The sequence below is a fragment of the Manis javanica genome, chromosome 7 (genome assembly GCF_040802235.1).
Source record: "Manis javanica isolate MJ-LG chromosome 7, MJ_LKY, whole genome shotgun sequence".
Lineage (NCBI taxonomy): Eukaryota > Metazoa > Chordata > Mammalia > Pholidota > Manidae > Manis > Manis javanica.
The window spans coordinates 77,599,288-77,621,810 of NC_133162.1; the positions used below are offsets into that span (position 1 = coordinate 77,599,288).

The 22,523-nt window shown below is 37.6% G+C and overlaps 1 pseudogene; it reads right to left on the bottom strand.

The window, feature by feature from the left end:
- Positions 1-5,711: 5,711 nt before the first annotated feature.
- The window catches only part of LOC140850597 (serine/threonine-protein kinase TAO1-like), a 54,640-nt pseudogene continuing 37,828 nt past the window's right edge, over positions 5,712-22,523 (bottom strand).

Genomic DNA, 22,523 nt, shown 5'->3' on the forward strand with positions numbered 1-22,523 from the left:
CAAGGACACCATCAATAGAACAAAAAGGTACCCTACAGTATGGGAGAATATATTCATAAATGAGAGATCCGATAAAGGCTTGACATCCAAAATATATAAAGAGCTCACGCACCTCAACAAACAGAAAGCAAATAATTCAAATAAAAAATGGGCAGAGGAGCTGAACTTACAATTCTCCAAAGAATAAATTCAGATGGCCAACAGACACATGAAAATATGCTCCACATCACTAGTTATCAGAGAAATGCAAATTAAAACCACAATGAGATATCACCTCACACCAGTAAGGATGGCTGCCATCCAAAAGACAAACAACAACAAATGTTGGCGAGGTTGTGGTGAAAGGGGAACCCTCCTACACTGCTGGTGGGGATGTAAATTATTCAACCATTGTGGAAAGCAGTATGGAGGTTCCTCAAAATGCTCAAAATAGACTTACCATTTAACCCAGGAATTCCACTTCTAGGAATTTACCCTAAGAATGCAGCAGCCCAGTTTGAAAAAGACAGATGCACCCCTATGTTTATTGTAGCACTAATGGAAGCAACCTAAATGTCCATCAGTATATGAATGGATAAAGAAGATGTGGTACATATACACAATGGAATATTATTCAGCTATAAGAAGAAAACAAATCCTACCATTTGCAACATGGATAGAGCTAGAGGGTATTATGCTCAGTGAAATAAGCCAAGCGGAGAAAGACAAATACTAAATGGTTTCACTCATATGTGGAGTATAAGAACAAAGGAAAACTGAAGGAACAAAACAGAAGCAGAATCACAGAACCCAAGAAGGGACTAACAGTTGCCAATGGGAAAGGGACTGGGGAGAATGGGAGGGTAGGGAGGGATAAAGGTGGGGAAGAAGAAAGGAGATATTATGATTAGCATGTATAATGTGGGGGTGGGGGAAGGGGGAGGGCTGTACAACACAGAGAAGACAAGTAGTGATTCTACAACATCTGACTATGCTGATGGACAGTGATTGTAATGGGGTTTGTTGGAGGGGACTTGGTGAAGGGGAGAGCCTAATAAACATAATGTTCTTCATGTAGTTGTAGATTAATGATAACAAAATAAAAAATTAATTTATTAATTTAAAAAAGTCTCCCAATTCCAATCAAGATGGAGTAAGGGGAGCTACCTTCATCTTCCACATTGAAACACATTTTTTTTAAAAAGACAAGTTATCTGAAAGGACAATGTTCAGACACTGGATATCAGTCATGGCAGGATCAAGGCTCTGAGTTTACAGTTGCCACAGATACCAAATGGTTTAAAGATGCAGGAGGTTTAAAGCCACATACAGGAAGGAAAAACCCAGAGGAGCCCAGAGGTCTGCTCGGGTTCAGGAGTCAGAGTTGGGAGCTGTGGCTGGCCAAGGTAGCCAGTGTGTGCAGCAAAGAGCTCTGGAAAGGAGAGAACTTCCCAGAGAGGATCTGGAGATGGACAGAGACCCTGGGACTTCATGCAGCACCCAGAATACTTCACATTCACACTAGCCAAAGTGGAAAAACCTCATAATCCAGGGGGCATTGGGTGGGACACTCAGAAGAAATGGGGCCATATTAGCTCTGGACAAAAAGACCCACCTGACAAAACTTAGAGCAAATCTCGAAAGGATCAAACCACAGAACTGCATCCTGGAGAAAAGCTCAGTAGTAATTTTAATGAACTTCTTTTGAAAGAACTATAGATTCACATGCAGCTGCAAGAAATAGGACAGAGAGATCCTGTGCACCCTTTATCCAGTTTCTCCCAGTGGTAACATGTGGCAAAATTATGGTACAATATGACAACCAGAATGTCAACATTGATAAAATCCAGGGATTTTATCCATTTCCCCATTTTTACTTGTATTCATTTCTGCTTGTGTGTGTGTTGACATCTGTGCAATTTTATCACAAGTGTGGGTTTGTGTACACCAACAGTCTACTTATAAAATAGTTCTGTCTCTGCAAGGATCCTCTTGGGGGCCCTTTTGTAACACCATCAACCGTGCTTCTGCAGTTGGCTTTCCCATCTCTCATTTCTGGCAACCACTAATTTGTTCTCCATTTCCATAACTTTGTCATTTTAAAATGTTACATAAATAGAACCATACAGTACACAACCTTTTGAGATTGCCTTTCCCAGCATAATTTCCTGAAAATTCATCCAAGTTGTTTACATCAACAGCTTGCTCCTTCTTACTGTCGAGCAGTAAGTGGTCTATGGTGCGGATGTTCCAATTTGTTTAACTGCTCAGCCACTGAAAGACATCTGGCTTGTTTTCAGTTTTGAGCTATTATTAATAAAGCTACTATGGACCATTCCTGTAGAATTTTGGTGCTGTTTTTGGTGAGAATGTAAACTTCCATTTCCCTGGGATAATGTCCAAAGGTGCAATTATTGCTGGGTCGTGTGTTTTAATTTTATAAGAAACTAACAAAGTGTTCTCCAAACCATTTCACATATTTACCAGAAACATTAGAGGATTGCAGATTCTCCTTATCCTTGCTGGCATTTGGGCACTAATCTGGTCAGTAATGGCGTTAGCCCCTCCTATAGGTGTGCAGTGATATCTCACTGTGGCTTTAATTTGCACATCCTTGAGGGCTAAGTGTGTCAAAGCTCTTCAGGGGCTTCTTTGCCACCTGTGCACACAAAGCTATTCCATGAAACCCATTCTTCTGATGGACTCTGACTTTTTTACTATTTAAGTTGTGTGTTCTTCATATATTCTAGATAATAATTGTTTATTGGATATGAGGTTCTGGCTCACAAGTATTTTCTCCCTTTTTACATCCTACCTTTTCATAAAGCAGTTTTTAATTGTGATAAGGTCCAACTTCCAATTTTTTTCTTTTATGGATTATGCTCTGATATCAAGTCTAGTAACCATTTCCCAATCCATAAATCCCAAAGATTTTCTTCTACATTTAATCTAAAGATTTCTATAGTTTTACATTTTACATTTAAGTTTATGATCTATTGTGAGTGAATTTTAGTAAGAAATGTGAGGTTAGGTGAAGGCCCACTTTCTTTGCCTGACTCCAATTTCAGTATCTTTGATTGAAAGCTTACCCTTCTGGTACTGAACTGCTTGCTTTACAACCTGTCAGCCATCAGCTGGATGTGTTTATGTGAGTCCATTTCTGTTGCTCTGGGCTTTATTCCTGTGCCAGCAGCATGGCTTGATTACTATAGTTACACAGTAGGCCTTAATATTGGGTTGACTGATCCCTCCACTTCAGTACTCTTTTCAGGATTATTTTAGCTACCTGGCACCTTTGCCTTACCATATATGTCTTATGATTAGTTTATCAATATTACAAAAGTGCTTGCTGCATTTTAATTGGAATCAAGCACAGAGGATTGTGAGGGCAGTGAAACTATTCAGTCTGTTGCTCTAAGGGTGGAAACACATCTCTACACATTTGTCAAAGCACATAGGATGGATATACACCACCCAGAGTGGACCCCAAGTTGAACTATGGGCTTTGCTGGATAACAAAGTGTCAGTGTTGGCTCTTGGTTCATAATAAATGTATCACTCTGTGGGTTAGGATGCTGACGGAAGGGAGGCTGGGATATGTGTGTGTGTGTGTGTGTGTGTGTGTGGGTGGGTGTGAGTGTGTAAGAGAGAGAGAGGGAGAGACAGAGAGATGGGGCATCTATGTAAGGACTCCCTGTACTTTCACCTCAATTTTGCTGTGAACCTAAAACTGCTCTATAAAATAATGTCTATTAACTTTTTTAAAAAGGGTGTAGAGAGAAAAGCGGCCATCCAGTTTCCTTTTTTTTTTTTTTTTTAAACAAGAAGCATCGTAACATAAGCTACCTTATTGGTCCTTAACTTCCTGAATTAACCAATGCTTCTTGTTTCCTTTCTAAACACATTGACTGACATGTATGGCAGTGCAGAAAGCTAAACATGATAGAATAAAGCTGGATATTTTGGAAGAACACCATAAAGTCATTTTAAAAATTGTTCTCACATTGAGAGTGGGAGAAATAGTTGTAAAATACTGGAATTTTGTCATTTAAAAATATCTAGTGAAATTCTTCTTTGCCAAAGCTCTACTTTAAATAACTGCAAATAATTATTTCTTGCATAAGAAAGCAAAAAGGACATGTGTGGGGAAATAAGGTGGCCTAGATTCGATGTAAGGTCTCTTCTTATCTGAGAGCCAGTGAACTGAAATAGTGCTATTGAGCTCAGTGGGTTTAAAATTATCTGATTGGTTTATGGGCTTGAAGATCAGATCACAGACCTGATCCAGATCCTGGGGGTTGGGTGATGACATAAAGGTTTTAATTAAAATAACTCTGCTAAAGTGACCAGAGGATGTTTTTAAAATAGCCAATAATCATGCACTAAAGAGTCCAGGAAGAGCTAAAAGTTTGAAGGAAAAGTGGAATTTCATGAAAACAAACAATAAAAGACACCAACGCATCAAAAAGAAACATCTCTAGCCTTTCAGCCATCCTGTGTAAACAGAGAACACCTTGCCCTAGTGTTTATCACTAGTGTGGCTGAACAAAAATCTCTCTCCAACTTGTTTGCCTCTGAATAATATATAAATTACAGTTTCCCTGCAACGATGGAATGTCATTATTTTTTTAATGTCTAGAAAGAAAGAAATGTTCTGTCTGTCCTCTGAAGCTCTGTGCAGAGCCATGCTTGCCCGCCTGTGGAGCTGGCAGAGCCCTGCTGTCCGCCCTCCATCCTCTGTGCTGCTCCAGTAGATCTAGCCTCTGTGCCCAGCATTAACCAGCAGCAGCTCTGTTTAATCAACAACCTGGCCTCCTGCTCCAGGCTAATAATTTGCCAGCAAGCTCAAAATTCCCTGATTATCAATAGTACCTATGTAGAGATATTTTCCAGAGGGCAATTAGTAACTTGGGTGGTGAATAGAGCACTGAGGTAGTTCGGAGATGTGACTTCTAGTTTCTACTTCATCTGACTCATGACCTTGGGAAAGTTATTTCATGAGTTGTTCCCTATGAAAAGACTAAGACTGTGAATAGACCTTAATTTGGTCTGTTAGAATATAATGAAACAGTGAAAGCAGCTAGATCCTGTTCTCCAAGTCTATTAAAGACCTCTATGATGAAATGGCATCTACTTTCTGATTCGAATCTATTCTCCACTTCTTACAAAGCCAGACGTCCCAGTTATTAATTCCATTGCAAAGTTGGGAAGGGCCTGGAAGATGGGCATCTCTGAGGCTCTCAGGCTGGGCCTGGGCTGCCCACTGTACACTCCCCACACACAGACACACACACTCTGAGAACCATAATATGGCTGATGAGTCTCCCACTGGTTCATTTGTTACAGCCAGAAACCACCTGTTTTCCTATTTCTTTTGAATCATGGTCAGAGAAGCTGTGGTTAAGGTCTCACAGCTAGTATTGATGGGGCTGAAGATGAGGACCCAGATCAGTGTTGTGAAGCAATTCCCACAAAACTTGTGACCCCCCGAAGCACTTCCATCTCACCATGCCTCAAAGAAGTCACAATTGAATGGACCAAAAAAAAAAATCACTGACAAACTTGCAGCATTGAGAAAAAGAATTAGGTTGTCTTCTACTCTCTGAAAAAGTCAATGCAACCCTTTAGTGTTCATGAATTTCCACTTTTTTTCCTACTTCAAATGAGGCCAATTTAATAAACAAAAGTCAGACAAAATACATTTATTTAATAAACAAAATACATTGGTGAGGGGATACGGATGTTTCCATAATAACTTGTTTTAGCATATGCTGCCTGCTGTGAGTGGCTCATAAGAACCTGGGTGGGGTATACAGAGAAAGGCTTTAGATCTTTTCACAAATTTCTTAGGATAGAGTTGCCCAAAGATGACGATGACTTAAGCCACTGCTGAATTCTGTTTTTGCAGTTTTCAGAAAATACCCTATCTAACCAGTTTCTTTTTACTACGTGCATTATATGAGTGTGTGTGTGTGTGTGTTTGCTAAATGCACATACATACCAATTCCCCTTTTCGTAAGATTTCCCCAAAAGTTAAAAACAAAAAATACAAAATACAACAGCTAAATACTATGACATCCCAACTAGTAAACACAAAACAAATGCTTTACAAAAATGAATAAAATATACCATATGCACTCAGCTTCCACATGGTGTTACCCAAGTGAGGAGGCTACTGGGATGATGTCTGTAGGTGGTTTCTTGTGGCGGACAGCTCAGCGGAATTGCCATTCTCAGTTATTAAGTTAAGTGTAAGACATGTGTGACCCACTGGATATTTGTGAAGTGACACTCGTGCTTCAGCTCATGCCCTGTTCCGTCCATCCCCCGGCAGCTGTCCGCCTCAGAGCCTGAGGGCTATTGCCAACTCCCATACTGCTACCTCGGGGTACCCATTGCATTGGCCCGGAAGGGTGACCTCCATGACTGGGGGCCCACCTTGCAGTGGATGGCCGCAGACTTGTGGTGGGCCACCTATGGGATGACCCAAGTGAGGTCCTGGATCCCCAGCAGGATTGTGAGGCAAATCAGAAGCTCTGGAGGAGCTGTGGCTGAATGCCTCAGGGGCAAGGTTACTAAAACCTAGTCTCTCACTTTCAGAATTAAAAGCTTTCATTTGTCTTGCTCGACGCTCCAGCAGGCTTCGTATTCGTTCCCTGCATTCATTCTGAAATGTCAATAGCTCTTCTTCAATCTGTGGTGGTTTGGGGGGGGAGGCAAAAAGAAAGCTCATTTATTTAAAAAAATCTACAAACTACAGGAGCAATAATTATTGTGGTTTAAAGTGAATCATAAAATGTCCACTCAGGCTATTTTAAAGGATGTACATTTAAAAATCAAAGAGATGTACTGTAGGAATCATATATAACTTATATTGCTAAAATGTATATAATCAAGTTCTTAAAAGCAAAGGTAATAACCTCTATTAAAATAATAAATCAAGACAATTATCATCAATGGCTACTAAATCCATTAGGTAAAAAAGAATGAAAAAGAAAATGTGTAAGGAGAATCTAGCCTTATTAGACTACCATAATGTCACTCTAATAAAATAAATATGGTATTGGTGTAGGAACCAGCAATTAGTAAAACAGAAAACAGAATGAAAGTTTGTAAGTTTTTTAATGCAGGACAAAAGTACTAAATTAATTTAATGGGAAAAAACAACACAGGCACAAGTGGCCAACCATCTGGAAGAAAAATAAAAATGGAACCTCATCTGATACCATATTCCACACAGATCAGAGCATTAAGTGATTAAGAGTGTAAGTGAATGCACTGAGCAAACAAAAACTATAAAGTTTCCATTAGAAAGTTAGGACACTCTATGTACTTAGAAATTAGTGGTTAGGTAGCCATCACAATCAGTTCTGGACAACTCACAGGCTTACAATTACATATAGCTCACTATAAATTTTCTTTAATGTGAAAAAATACATAATAAAGTCAATGACAATGGGAAGAAGTTGATGGAGAACTTGTTAATGAATGAGAGTACCTGAACCCACTCATCAAATATCCCTTCAAAGTGGGACAACTAGACATTATGTATCTTTTGATGTGATGCGAAAGGAATTGTAAACACAGTAACCCTTATGAAAATTCCTCACAATAACTTTTAAAAGGAAAAAATTTTTTAATATAATCATGCCCCTAGATCTAATTACCAGTTTACAGGAAATATAAAGTAAAGAGGAATGCATTAAATGACACCATGAGGTTGGAATCAGCCAAATGCAAATGTGAGAATTCCTACAAAGCCAATGACCCAGTCCACAATAATACAAGAAAGGGGCAGGGGAGAGCAAAAAGGCTTAAAAGACAACCAAATGCAATGTCTAGACCATGTTTGGGCCCCAGTCTAAATAAACCAAGAAGACATTTTTTAGATACAAAGGGAAATTTAAGTATGGACTGAGTATTAGGTAATCTTAAACATTTATTATAATTTTGTTAGTTAACACAATGGAATTATGACTATGTTAAAGTAAAAGAGCCCTTATTTCTTATCTGTGTTTAGAGTGAAATGATTCTATGCTGGGATTTGCTTTAAAATATTCCAGATACTCTGCCCCATATTCTGCTCCCCTAAAAAGCTGCATGTGGAGTGGGGAAACAGATGAAATATTAGCAAGATACTGGTAACTGTTGAAGTTACCCAAATACCCAAATGAGTATTTGGGGACTTCATTGTACTAATTCTTAATAATTTCACTAATATTTTTGTGTATGTTTGAAAATTTCCATGATACAAAGTTTTTCAAAAATAGGAAATAAAGAGTATTTGTAAATAAATATTCAATTAGGTTTCAAGATATTTGAGGACTTAAGCCAAATGTCATTGTTCTCTACAGAAATCTACCTCAACAAATGTTTAATTTTTATGTATTTTTTTTACTAAATTATCATTGATATACAATCTTATGAAGGTGTCACATGAGCAACATTGTGGTTACAACATTCACCCATATTATCGAGTCCCCTCTTATATGTCATTAAGTGTCCTTTAAAAAAAACACAATTTAGCATGGAAACACATGCAAATAAAAAACTACCACATAATATGATCAGACATAATAACAGATTTATAAAGTGAAGCAGAAATACAAAGGGATGGAGTAATTCACTCTATAGGGGAAGAAGAGTAGGGCAAAGAAGTCTTCTCAGAGAAGGTGACAGAGACTGGATTCTGAAGGAAAAGCACAAGTTTACCAGAAGACAAGGGAAGGGAAAGATATTTTCAGCAGAGGGAACATGGGCAAAGGCATGCAAAATGATAAAATGTGTGTGGGGAATTACAAATAGGACTTTGGTAGGGTGAATTTGAAAATTATTAAACTCTTCCCCAGTACTAAAGTGTTACAAAGGTTTAAAGAGGGCATTTCATAATGAAGGTTGAAAGAGAACTTAGATTAGACACAATGCTTCTTTTAAGGGAAAGGTATTAAATTGTTAACTGTGGTGACTTCTGAGCGGTGGGATTAAAGACATTTTAATTTCTATTTGTTTCTCTATAACTGCCAAATTAAAAAAAGTGTGTATTTGTAAAATAACTTTTCTACTCTTTTAATATCTACATATAAAATAACCAATTCATATGGAATTAAATTTATATATCTGTAAGGATTCAAATAACTTCAAATTTTTCTTTTAAATCTTTTTCTATTTTAAAATTTCAAAAATCCATTTATTAGGAACATTTAATTAATGATAGGCTTGTACTGAGGATTTAACTAATTCGAATGCCTTGTATATTATTTGAAGGAAACTCGTGATACAAATGTTAAACACATTAATGCTTATCCACTTTTATCCAGTCAGCACAGCTTCAATTTTGTTTGCTGAATTAGTTTTGTCATTTAAGAAACTCAGAATATTTTTCAATAAAAATTAAAACTAAGATTTGTGATAGGTTATATTAACCCCCATTTCTTTGAAAATATCTTATTACTGTAAATAAGAAGGGTGGTTTCACTGAGTATAAGACTTCTGAGACTTCTCTTCTAACCTATCTTTTCTGAAATCAAATGTGATATTTTTGCGTGAATACTTTCAGTTCGAAATGTCCTATAAGATATTCCAATTGTCAATTCTTATTTAAAAACTACCAACCATGCTGTTGATACTAAGTGAAATATTCAGGAAAAATTAAAGGAAATGATAAAACAAAGAAAAGCCCATTTATACTTTGGAAATACTGCCACTTTTTATGCATGTATGAAATTCACATAGAATTTTAACATTTATAGTTATGTTGTCATTTTGCTGAAATTTAATGTAAATGAAGCACAAGAAAAGTTTCAGTAAGTCCTCACGTGAGCCTCAACTGAGGCTTACTCTGTTGGTGACCTGGAGGACAATTCTTGATTCATTTGGAGGCTGAAAGCAATCTTCAAACAGAATTATTATTCATCTAGAAACAACTAACATTTTCTCTGGTTCCTCCTCTATTTTCAGATGACTGTTTCTTATCTGTGCAACCAGTAAGCACAAAGCACAGAAAATATAGATGTTATGATGTTTACAAATCATACCATGGGTGCATCATGGTCTTGGTAGTTGCCGACTGACTGACCACAAACTGCTTTATAGTCATGCACTTAACTTGAAATGTAAACATGAGCCCTAAAAATCAAGTAGCAACTCAAAGCACTGTAGATTTATTCCACTGTTTCATTATTTTTAATACTAAATGACCTTATGCATGTCCATTATCAAAATAATGTAAACCATCACAACCAATCTACCATATTAATATAGCCACTATAAGCATTAGTTCAATTCACTTTAAGTGTGATTTGTCTTTATTTTATTCAACACCTCATAAGCATTTTTCCCCATTATTATCTTTATAGCCATCATTTAAATGGTAGAGTAAGATTTTAAGTGGTTTGGTCATGAGCACTTAATTATTTTAGATGGTTAGGTGTTTTAAACCATTATAAATGATGCCATAATTAACATATTTATGCATATTGCTTTTACTGTATTCAGGATTTCTTTTCTCTAAATTCTTTGCTTAACATTTTCAAAGATCAATATATACTTCCAAATTGCTTTCCAAAATGCACTAACAATATATGAGAGTTCCACTGCACTTTTGACAATGCTACCAGCCCTATGCCAACATTTTACCTGGTTTTGTAGAACATAAAGGCCTTAGTTCATATATTGAAGTAAGACTACACCTAAGATACTTATTAGCACTCTTTAACTGAGCCACTAGGTGGAGCTAAAAATACAAATAAAACTACCAATATTTCTCTTATAACACTGTTACTGAAATAGTATAGGTTTTTCTTTTAGAGATAATTTTGAAGCATAAGAGATGGAACTTTAAATTCAATTTTAAATATGCAAGTTGAAATCAGGTATATATATGAATTCTGTACATGGACAAGTACATTTTTCTAAAAATTTATATTTGTTTCAATCTACCCATCTTGAATGAGAAACATAATTGAGATCATTTTTAGAGGCAAGTAACTGTCAAAAGAGCCAGTAATAAAGACAGCTGAGTCAGCGAAATAGCAACACCTTAAGACCATATTTTTTAAATATGAATGAGGTATTCTATTTTTACCACAAGAATGTAGAAAATAGGAGAAAAATCTATGGGCCAATTAATAGTCCAGAAGCAATGACAATTTCTAATAGACAAAACCCTTAGGCACATGGTAACTTACAATGGACCAATGCACCTAAGACCATACCAGCTGCTGAGAACTTATGGCTCAGGAATTCTGGAACATAACATTCAATCCTGGATACAACTGATATTTTACTACTACTCAAAACAAATGTCTTTCCTCTCTTTCTTTCTCCAAATTTTCTATCCATTATTCTTTCTCCAAACACACACAAACATAAGCCTCAGTACCTTAAAGGATACAAGTGAATTTAGGGATTCTAGTTCAAATGTATATGATAGAATAAGTAAAAAAAAATAAAGATACATCTAGAAATAATATTTTCAGCCTAACTCTTCATCTGTGTAAAACTGGTTTTACCTTCTGTTTTCTAGTAATCTACCAATCTGTACAGTTCCAGACCAAGGATGAATGAATAAAGTATATTCCCGATCCTTTTTCCTTGTCTCTCCCAAGCAATTGCTAAAGTTTTTTCCTTCACTATACAACTTTTTCTCCAATTTATTTTGGTACAACTAGGTACACGAAAGAAGTGAGCAAGACAGAGCCAGAGCTGTCCTTCCGCAATTCAACTGTCTTCACATAACTCCACATCATCCCTCTAGCAATTACTACTTAAGTATATTCCCTTAATATATCAAACTCATTAATTTGAAGGTTCATTACTGAATCAGTAATTTTAAAGAAAAAGAAAACACTACCAAAACTAGAATTAAGCAAATAGGGTATTGTGAAAACAATCTAATGCCACCTCTGTCATCATGAAAATATATTTATGAAATGATTTTGAGGAAAGCAAATATTAGCACAATTACTTTTTTGTTATCATTAATCATAACATGAAGAACACTATTGTTTACTAGGGATTATGATTACTAGGGTCCCCCCTTCACCAAGTCCCCCCCCACAAAACCCCATTACAGTAACTGACCCTCAGAGTAGTAAGATGTTGTAAAATCACTACTTGTCATCTCTGGGTTTAACAGCCCTCCCCGGTGCCCCCCCACACATTATACATGCTAATCATAATACCCCCTTTCTTTTTTCCCCACCCTTATCCCTCCCTTCCCTCCCATTATCCCCAGTTCCTTTTCCTTTTGGTAACTGTTAGTCCATTTCTTGGGTTAGTCCATTCCTGGGTTCACTTTATTCTTCCTTCTCAGGATTGCTTTGGCTATTCAGGGTCTTTGGTGTTTCCATATGAATTTTTTGAACTATTTGTTAAAGTTCATTGAAGAATGCTGTTGGTAATTTGTTAGGGATTGCATCAAATCTGTATACGGCTTTGGGCTGGATGGCCATTTTGATGATATTAATTCTTCCTAGCCAAGAGCAGAGCATGGGATGAGTTTCCACTTGTTAGTGTCCTCTTTAATTTCTCTTAAGAGTGTTTTATAGTTTTCAGGGGGATAGGTCTGTCACTTCTTTGGTTAGGTTTATTCCTAGGTATTTTATTTCTTTTTGATGCAATTGTGAATGGAATGGTTTTCCTGATTTCTCTTTCTATTGGTTCATTGTTAGTGTATAGGAAAGCCACAGATTTCTGTGTGTTAATTTTTGTATCCTGCAACTTTGCTGTATTCCGATATCAGTTCTAGTAGTTTTTGGAGTGGAGTCTTTAGAGTTTTTTTATGTACAATATCATGTCATCTGCAAATAGTGACAGTTTAACTTCTTCTTTACCAATCTGGATTCCTTGTATTTCTTTGTTCTGTCCTAATTGCCATGGCTAGGACCTCCAGTACTATGTTAAATAACAGTGGGGAGAGTGGGGCATCCCTGTCTTGTTTCCGATCTCAGAGGAAAAGCTTTCAGCTTTTCACTGTTCAGTATGATGTTGGCTGTGGTTTATCATTTATGACCTTCATTATGTTGAGGTACCTGCCCCTCTATACCCATTTTGTTGAGAGTTTTTTATCATGAATGAATGTTGAATTTTGTAGAATGCTTTTTCAGCATCTATGGAGATGATCATGTGGTTTTTGTCCTTCTTTTTGTTTTATGTGGTGGATGATGTTGATGGACTTTCGGATGTTGTACCATCCTTTCATTCCTGGGATGAATCCCACTTGGTCATGGTGTATGATCCTTTTGATGTATTTTTGAATTCGGTTTGCTAATATTTTTTTTGAGTATTTTTTGCGCCCTACATTCATCAGGGATACTGGTCTGTAGTTTTCTTTTTTGGTGGGGTCCTTTGCCTGGTTTTCGTATTAGGGTGATGTTGGCTTCATAGAATGAGTTTGGGAGTATTCCCTCCTCTTCTATTTTTTTTTGGAAAACTTTTAGGAGAATAGGTATTATGTCTTCTCCATATGTCTGATAAAATTCTAAAGGCAAATCCATCTGGCCCGGGGGTTTTGTTCTTGGGTAGTTTTTTTTATTACTGCTTTCAATTTCTTTGCTTGCAATTGGTTTGTTTAAATTTTTGTGTTTCTTCTCCTTGGTCAGTCTTGGAAGGTTGCGTTTTTCTATGAACTTGTCCATTTTCTTCTAGGTTTTTCCAGCTTGTTAGCATATAGGTTTTTCATAGTATTCTCTAATAATTCTTTGTATTTCTGTGGGAGTCTGTCATGATTTTTCCTTTCTCGTTTCTGATTCTGTTGATAAGGTGTTGATTCTCTTTTTCTCTTAATAACTTTGGCCAGAGGCTTATCTATTTTGCTTACTTTCCTCAAAGACCCAGCTCTTGGTTTCATTGATTTTTTTTCTATTTTTTTATTCTTCTCAATTTTATTTATTTCTTCTCTGATCTTTATTATGTCCCTCCTTCTGCTGACTTTAGGCCTCATTTGCTCTTCTTTGTCCAATTTTTGATAATTGTGACGTTAGACTATTCATTTGGGGATTGTTCTTCCTTCTTTAAGTATGCCTGGATTGCTATATACTTTCCTCTTAAGACTGCTTTTGCTGCATCCCACGGAAGGTTGGGGGCTTTGTGTTGTTGTTGTCATTTGTTTCCATATATTGCTTGATCTCTAGTTTAATTTGTTTCATTGACCCATTGATTATTTAGGAGCATGTTGTTAAGCCTCCATGGTGTTTGTGAGCCTTTTTGTTTTCTTTGTACAATTTATTTCTAGTTTTTATACCTTTGTGGTCTGAAAAGTTGGTTGGTAGAATTTCAGTCCTTTTGGAATTTACTGAGACTCTTTTTATGGCCTAGTATGTGGTCTATTCTGGAGAATGTTCCATGTGCACTTGAGAAGAATGTGTATCCTGTGGCTTTTGGATGTAGAGTTCTACAGATGTCTATTAGGTCCATCTGTTCTAGTGTGTTGTTCAGTGGCCTCTGTGTCATTTCTTATTTTCTGTCCAGTGGATCTACCCTTTGCAGTGAGTGTGTGTGTTGAAGTCTCCTAAAACTGAATGCATTGCATTCTATTTCCTCCTTTAGTTCTGTTAGTATTTGTTTCACATATGTTGGTGCTCCTGTGTTGGGTGCATATATATTTATAATGGTAATATCCTCTTGTTGGGACTGAGCTCTTTATCATTATGTAATATCTTTCTTAATCTCTTGTTACTTTCCCTTGTTTTGAAGTCTATTTTGTCTGATACTAGTACTGCAACACCTGCTTTTTTCTCCCTGTTGTTTTGCATGAAAATATCTTTTTCCATCCCTTGACATTTAGTCTGTGCATTGTCTTTGGGTATGAGGTGAGTCTCTTGTAAGCAGCATATAGATGGATCTCCCTTTTTTTATCCATTACTATTACTCTGTGTCTTTTGATTTGGTGGATTCAGTCCATTTACATTTAGGGTGACATTTGGAAAATATGTACTTATTGCCATTGCTGGCTTTGCATTCGTGGTTACCAAAGGTTAAAGGTAATATTCTTTAGTGTCTTACTATCTAACTTAACTCGCTTATTGAGCTATTATAAGCACTGTCTGGTGACTTTATTTCTCTCCTTTCTTATTCCTCCTCCTCCATTCTTTATATGTTGGTTGTTTTATTCTGTGCTCTTTTGTGTTTCCTTTAACTGCTTTTGTGGGTAGTTGGTTTTTATTTTTTGCTTTTAATTAGTATTTGGTTGGTCTGCTTTCTTTATTGTGATTTTATTTTCTCTGGTGACATCTATTTAGCTTTAGGAGTGCTTTCCATCTACAGCAGTCCCTCTAAAATACCCTGTAGAGGTGGTTTTTCCTTGGAGGCAAATTCCCACAACTTTTGCTTGTCTGGGAATTGTTTAAATCCCTCCTTCATATCTAAATGATAATCGTGCTGGATACAGTATCCTTGGTTCAAGGCCCTTTTCTTTCATTGCATTAAATATATGCCATTCTCTTCTGGCCTGTAAGGTTTCTGTTGAGAAGTCTGATGATAGCCTGTTGGGTTTTCCTTTGTAGGTGACCTTTTTCTTCTCTCTAGGTGCCTTTAAAACTCTGTCCTTGTCCTTTCTCTTTGCCATTTTAATTATTATGTGCCTTGGTGTTGTCCTGTTTGGGTCTCTTCTGTTGGGAGTTCTGCGTGCTTTGTAATCTGAGCAACTATTTCCTCCCCCCAGTTTGGGGAAGTTTGCAGCAATTATTTCTTCAAAGACACTTTCTATCCCCTTTTTCTCTCTTCTTCTTCTTCTGGTTCCCCTGTAATGCAAATATTGTTCCATTTGGATTGGTCACACAGTTCTCTTAATATTTTTTCATTCCTGGAGATCCTTTCATCTCTCTCTGTGTTAGCTTCTCTGTGTTCCTTTTCTCTGATTTCTATTCCATTAACAGACTCTTGCACCTCATCTGCTCTTAAGTCCTTCCAGAGATTGTTACATTTCTGTAATCTCCCTCTGGACTTTATCCCTTAGCTCTTGCATATTTCTCTGAAGAACCATCTGCATGGTTATGAACTTTATTTTGAATTCTTTTTCAGGAAGATTGGTTAGGTTTACTCCTTCTCAGGGGTTGTCTCTGTTAGTCTGGTCTGGATCAAATTCTTCTGCCTTTTCATGGTGATAGAGGTAGTTGTGCAGAGCTGATGCATGTGATGGCTGGGAGAACATCCCTTCTTGCTGGTTTGTGGCCTTCCTCTTCTGGGTGAACAGTGACCCCTAGTGGCTTGTGCTGGGCACCTGCTTGCAGATGGGGTATCTGATTCTTGCTGGGCCGCTGTGGATGAAGCTCTTCCCGGTTGCTGTGGGTGTGACCACTGCCTCTATGTGCTAGAGGGGGAATGGGCCAGAGGCTGTTTATCATCGTGAGGGACCTCTGAGCTGCACTGCTGCCCAGGGGGTTGGGGCACCTGGAGTTCCCTGGGATTTCCAGTTACTGGGCTGATTGCACCAGGGCATTTCCATCCAGCTGTGAGGCCCCTGTTCCTTTAAGATTTTCAAAGGGCACTCGCTTTTCTTTGTCCCAGGGGTGCCAGCTGTGGGGACATGCTCACAGGTCTTCCTGTCCTGTTTCCCTAGCATTCAACACACCACACACTGTGTGTCTGTGCTCCAGTGCAGATGGCTGGGGCTGGCAATTTAGCAGTCCTGTACTTCCTCTCCCTCCCTGGTCGGACTCCTCTTCTCCTGCCAGGAGCTGGGGTGAGGGGTGCTTGGGTGCCACCGGGCTGCATCTTGTATCTTACACCCTTTGCGAGGCACCGGGTTCTCGCAAGTGTGGATGTAGTCTGGCTGTTGTCCTGTGTCTTCTGGTCTCCCTTTTAGGAATAGTGGTATTTGTTGTATTTTCAATTATATGGTTTTGACTGGAACAAATAGTTCAAAAATTCATATGGAACCACCAAATACCCCGAATAGCCAAAGCAATCCTGAGAAGGAAAAATAAACTGGGGGGGGGGGGGGCTTGCTCCCCAACTTTAACTCTGCTACAAAGCCACAGTAATCAAGACAATTTGGTACTGGCACAAGAACAGAGACACAGACCAGTGGAACAGAATAGAGACTCCAAACATTAACCCAAACATATATGGTCAATTAATATATGATAAAGGAGCCGTGAACATACAATGGGGAAATGACAGTCTCTTCAACAGATGGTGCTGGATAAACTGGACAGCTACATGTAAGAGAATGAAATTGGATCACTGTCTAACCCCATACACAAATGTAAATTCAAAATGGATGAAAAACCTGAAAGTAAGTCATGAAAACCATACAACTCTTAGAAAAAAGCATAGACAAAAAATCTCTTGGACATAAACATTAGCAACTTCTTCATGTATGTATCTCCCCAGGCAAGGGAAACAAAGCAAAAATGAACACGAGGAACTATATCAAGCTAAAAACTTTCTGTACAGCAAAGGACACCATCAATAGATCAAAAAGGTATCCTACAGTATGGGAGAATATATTCATAAATGACAGATACGATAAGGGGTTGACTTCCAAAATATATAAAGAGCTCACACACCTCAACAAACAAAAAGCAAATAATCCAATTAAAAATGGGCAGAGGAGCTGAATAGACAGTTCTCTAAAGAAGAAATTCAGATGGCCAACAGACACATGAAAAGATGCTCCACATAGCTTGTCATCAGAGAAATGCAAATTAAAACCACAATGAGATATCACCTCACACCAGTAAGGATGGCTACCATCCAAAAGACAAACAACAACAAATATTCATGAGGTTGTGGAGAAAGGTGAACCCTCCTACAGTGCTGGTGGGAATGTAAATTAGTTTAGCCATTGTGGAAAAGCAGTATGGAGGTTCCTCAGAATGCTCAACATAAAAATACCATTTGACCCAGGAATTCCACTTCTAGGAATTTACCCTAAAAATGCAGCACTCCAGTTTGAAAAAGACAGGTGCACCCCTATGTTTATCACAGCACTATTTACAATAGCCAAGAAATGGAAGCAACCTAAGTGTCCATCAGTAGATAAATGGATAAAGAAGATGTGGTACATATACACAATGGAATACTATTCAGCCATAAGAAGAAAACAAATCCTACCATTTGCAACAACGTGGATGGAGCTAGAGGGTATTATGCTCAATGAAATATGAAATAAGCCAGGTGGAGAAAGACAAGTACCAAATGAGTTCACTCATATGTGAAGTATAAGAACAAAGAAAAACTGAAGGAATAAAACAGCAGCAGAATCACAGAACCCACAAATGGACTAACAGTTACCAAATAGAAAGGAACTGGGGGGAGGATGGGTGGGAAGGGAGGGATAAGGGTGGGGAAAAGTTAGGGGGCATTACAACTACATGTATAATGTGGTGGGGGGTACAGGATGGGCTCTACAACACAGAGAAGACAAGTAGTGATTTTACAGCATCTTACTGTGCTGCAGGACAGTGACTGTGAAGGGGTATGTGGGGGGGGGAGTCGGTGAAGGGGGGAGCCTAGTAAACATAATGTTCTTCATGTAATTGTAGATTAATGATACCCAAAAAATATATATATGGTTTTGGGCGGAGATTTCCACTGCTCTACTCATGCCACCATTTGGCTCTGCCCCCTCACAATTACTTTTTTCTATTACTTATACCTGTTGTTCTAAGCGTGCCCTGCGGTAGGAGACCCTCTGTTCAAGCTCCCGAAGCTCCTGAGCATGTTGTGCCTCAGCCTGCAGCTTGATTTTGTTCTGATATGCATTCAGCAGCTCCAGTTCCTGCTGCAGCTGCATTTTCAAAACCTGGCACTCTGCCTCCTGTGCTTCATCCAAACGCAGCTGAAAGAGAGAAAGAAAACAGACTTATCCTCCTGTGAGCTATCTTTTCATGACCTCTGGAAAGGAGGAGGTGTAAGTTAAGACAGACTACTCTCCTATGGGGCACAGCTGTTCTCTCTTACTTCTTGGAGTAAACATCTCTGAAAAAGGAAAACATAGCACCAATGATGGCATTATAAGGATAAAGCTATCATTAGCTATTTGGATGATGTCTAAATAATCATTATTTTTTAAAGAAAATTATAGAATCTGATATAAGACTCTGAATCTTTTCTCTCCAATGGAAATAACTATAGAACAGGGGACAAGCATGCTACGAGCTTATGGGCCAAATCTGAACAGCTACCTGATTTTCTGTTTTTGTTTTAACAACAGCCCACTATTTAGGAATGGTTTTTATATTCTGAAATGGTCACATTTTAAATGGGCAATGTAAGTACCCCACATAATAACCTCCAATTTTTCCCTCCTGGCCCACAAAGCCTAAAATATTTACTATCTGGCCCATTAAGAAAACGTCTGTAAACTTACACAGCAAATATATTTTGTATCTGCACTCAAATGGAACCACCTGGATTCCCAATCAAGTACTACTTTTCGAACACTGCTTAACAAAGCTGCTTCTCCAATCTTGATATGCTGTTGGTGTACGTACTAAACCCCTGCAAGGCACCAGCAGAGAGCCTTTGTAGAACCTCATGTCCAAGTGTATCAAAGAGAATTATATATACATCATGCATATTTCCAAGCAATAGCTGAGAACAAGAAGAATATGGACCAGCAGCACTATTTCCCCAAGGTGCATGCAGAGTTTTCATTTCCACCTTAATATTTTAATTGTTGGGATTTTTATTCAGGTGGTAGAAGGAAAGGGGTGCTATATTTGTTTTGCCTAAGTAAAATAAACTTACAGCTTGAGTGGAGAGGCATTTCACGAATGCTGTTGGTCACCACTGCTCAGCTAAGATGGCTAAACTTCCGGGTATGCTCCCTCTTAAGCCGTTTCAGAACAGCTCTTTGCGCTCACTCTTTGGTGTAGTCTCCCCGTAAGTGATTTCTTAAAGCTTTGTACTGTCTGGTTTGGATTTTTGCAGGTGTCCTGGAACTGCTTTTTGATTTGGAGTTTTTCAGACTGTAAAGAAAAGAAACAGACATATAATTTTTTAACATATGGGCATTTGGTATAGCATATGCTTACATGAAAAGGGCTAGAATAGAAAAGAAGAAGAAACAAAAACTCAGATCATAAGGTTGCAGGTACCTCTACACTTGGGTCAAACCATTGGATTCCATGCAATTTTATAACAAACTCTAAAACATAAGAATACCAAGAACTTCATTTATCATAGGACTTCAGGCAATACTTATTTTGTTTTTAATTTAGTGACCTGAGTAAATATTAAAATTACCTTTGATTACTGTGTATATTGATGGCAGAAAAATTATACTTCTTTTCATGCACTTAGTAGATGTAAAATAATTTTACTGGCCAGACAATATTTTATCAGATCTCTGAAGAAGAAAATAAGTTATATTTACTCTGTTCCTTATCTAAGACATTTTGCTCCAATTTCTTTTAATGACAATCTCAACTGTAAATATAGTCTGTGATGGACCCCATAAAAAGTAGGATACTAGTAACTGACTGATATTGTTATTAAAATTGTCTTTTCCTTAAGATACTGGACTAGGTAGAAACTACTTCATAAGGGTTTACTCTTCAGCACCATGACGCAAAAAAACCTGAAAGTTAACTAATCTTTCAAAGGGTCAAAGAAAAGTGATGAGGCAAGGGAAGGGACGACAACCCTTCTTGCTGTAGTGATAACGGACATGAAACTACATAAACAGTTTTTGAGATAAAATAATTTGAGTTCAGAAACCAGAATAACTCTGGCTTTAAATCACAGGTTAATTATTCTATGAACTCAAGTTTTAACAAACCTTAGTAAGATGAGATATATTTTATAATGTATACCCATCCAAGCCTACAAGTAACAACACTCATTTACTACACAAAGGCAGAACCTATAGTCAAAATTATTTCCCCTCAATATATATACTGCCAGATATTGAATGGTTGAGTCAGTTGTGCAAATGCAATGTATGACCAAGACACTTCTTGTCAAGGAACTAGTTCACACCTCTTTGCTCCTAATACTACAAAATCAAATATATGACTCGCTTTTTTGCATTTTACACCAATTGAGGTACTAAGTCATAGTCATGTACCTTTTTTCTGTGAAGGGTCAGAGAAATATCTAGCTAGAAAGACAAACCTCTTGGTTTAGTTGGCTTAGCACTGCTCCCTTAAATACTGCCCTTGGTTAATAAAATCTCCTCCAAGTTAGGAATGGAACAATGAAATTTAGAATTCTCTTCTGACTTTGTGTAACAGACTCCATTCTTTAAAAAACTTTTAAATATTCAAATATTTTGCCAAGGTAAACTATAGTCACTCCATATCACTAGCTAATGACAAAAAGGAATGCCCTGAAAATATTTTCAACAAGATTAATACTTATACCAAGAATAAACTATATCCCTCAATGTTTCACTCAAGTGAAAGCAGAATAAACATATTCCAGTTGTTTCTTAACCACTTAATACTGAAAAAAACATCACCTGATGGCAGATGAAGAAATGGCAGATAGACAATAGGTGTTTACCCAAGTCATTCCCCACAGAAATGGGTGCCCAATGTCTACAAATACTGTCAGCTTATCTAAGTGTGCACACTGAAGTCCTCCTATCTCCCTTCAAGTCTTGGAGAAAGCTAAAATAGTTGCCACTATTGAAGCTTGAGCTATTACTTGGTAAATAAAAATTTACCTAAAAAAATTGCAACTGCTTACTTACATAAGTGAAATGACCCTGGTGTTAAAATAGAGTCTGTTTTCTCCACAAAGGGACTAGGGTTACCAAAAGGGGAAGGGATTGGGGGATCGTGGGTGGGGAGGGAGGGAGAAGGGGATTAAAAGGGCACTATAAATTAGCACTCACAATATAGGTGGGTCATGGGGAAGGGCAGGACAGCATGGAGAAGACAAGTAATTGACTCTGTAGTGTGTTACTACACTGATGGACAGTGACTGCAATGGGGTGGGAGGGATTGATAGTATGAGTGAATGTTGAAACCACAATGTTGCTCATGTGAAGCCTTCATAAGATTGTTTATCAGTGATACCTTAATTTTTTTAAAAAAAGAGTCTGTTTTGTTCAAATTGTGCAAGTAGATAGATATATACAACTAAGAGGAACATGGTGATTTTCTTTCCCACCTAAAGTAACAGAACAATTTCTTTTATGGAAAATCTTGAGCTTATGTATCACGGAGAAGGAAGCTTTCTATCCAAGGTATGACTATGATTGTGAAACATTGTTTTTCCCCTTGATTATTTAATAGTATCTGGTGAGAATAAGGACTAGTGTTGTACAAGCTTTCAAACTGAGAAGGCTGCAACAATAGGGGGAAAAAAGGAAGGGTTAAACAGCAAACAACTGACCTATTCCAAGCCCCAGAGAAATGAAGTAATATCAGATTTATGGTCTGACCAAAGAAAACCAACAAGCTTCAGGTTGATTTACTTCTGGGTGCTGCTCACTTTAAAATTGTAATTAATTTTATAGACATGCTTTAAATATCTTTTGGTGGGAAACTCTACTGTGTAGCTACTACCAAAGACAAAATAAATCTGGAAAATCATTAAGAATTCTGATTTTCATAAACATTAACTAATGATATTTATGTGCTTACGTC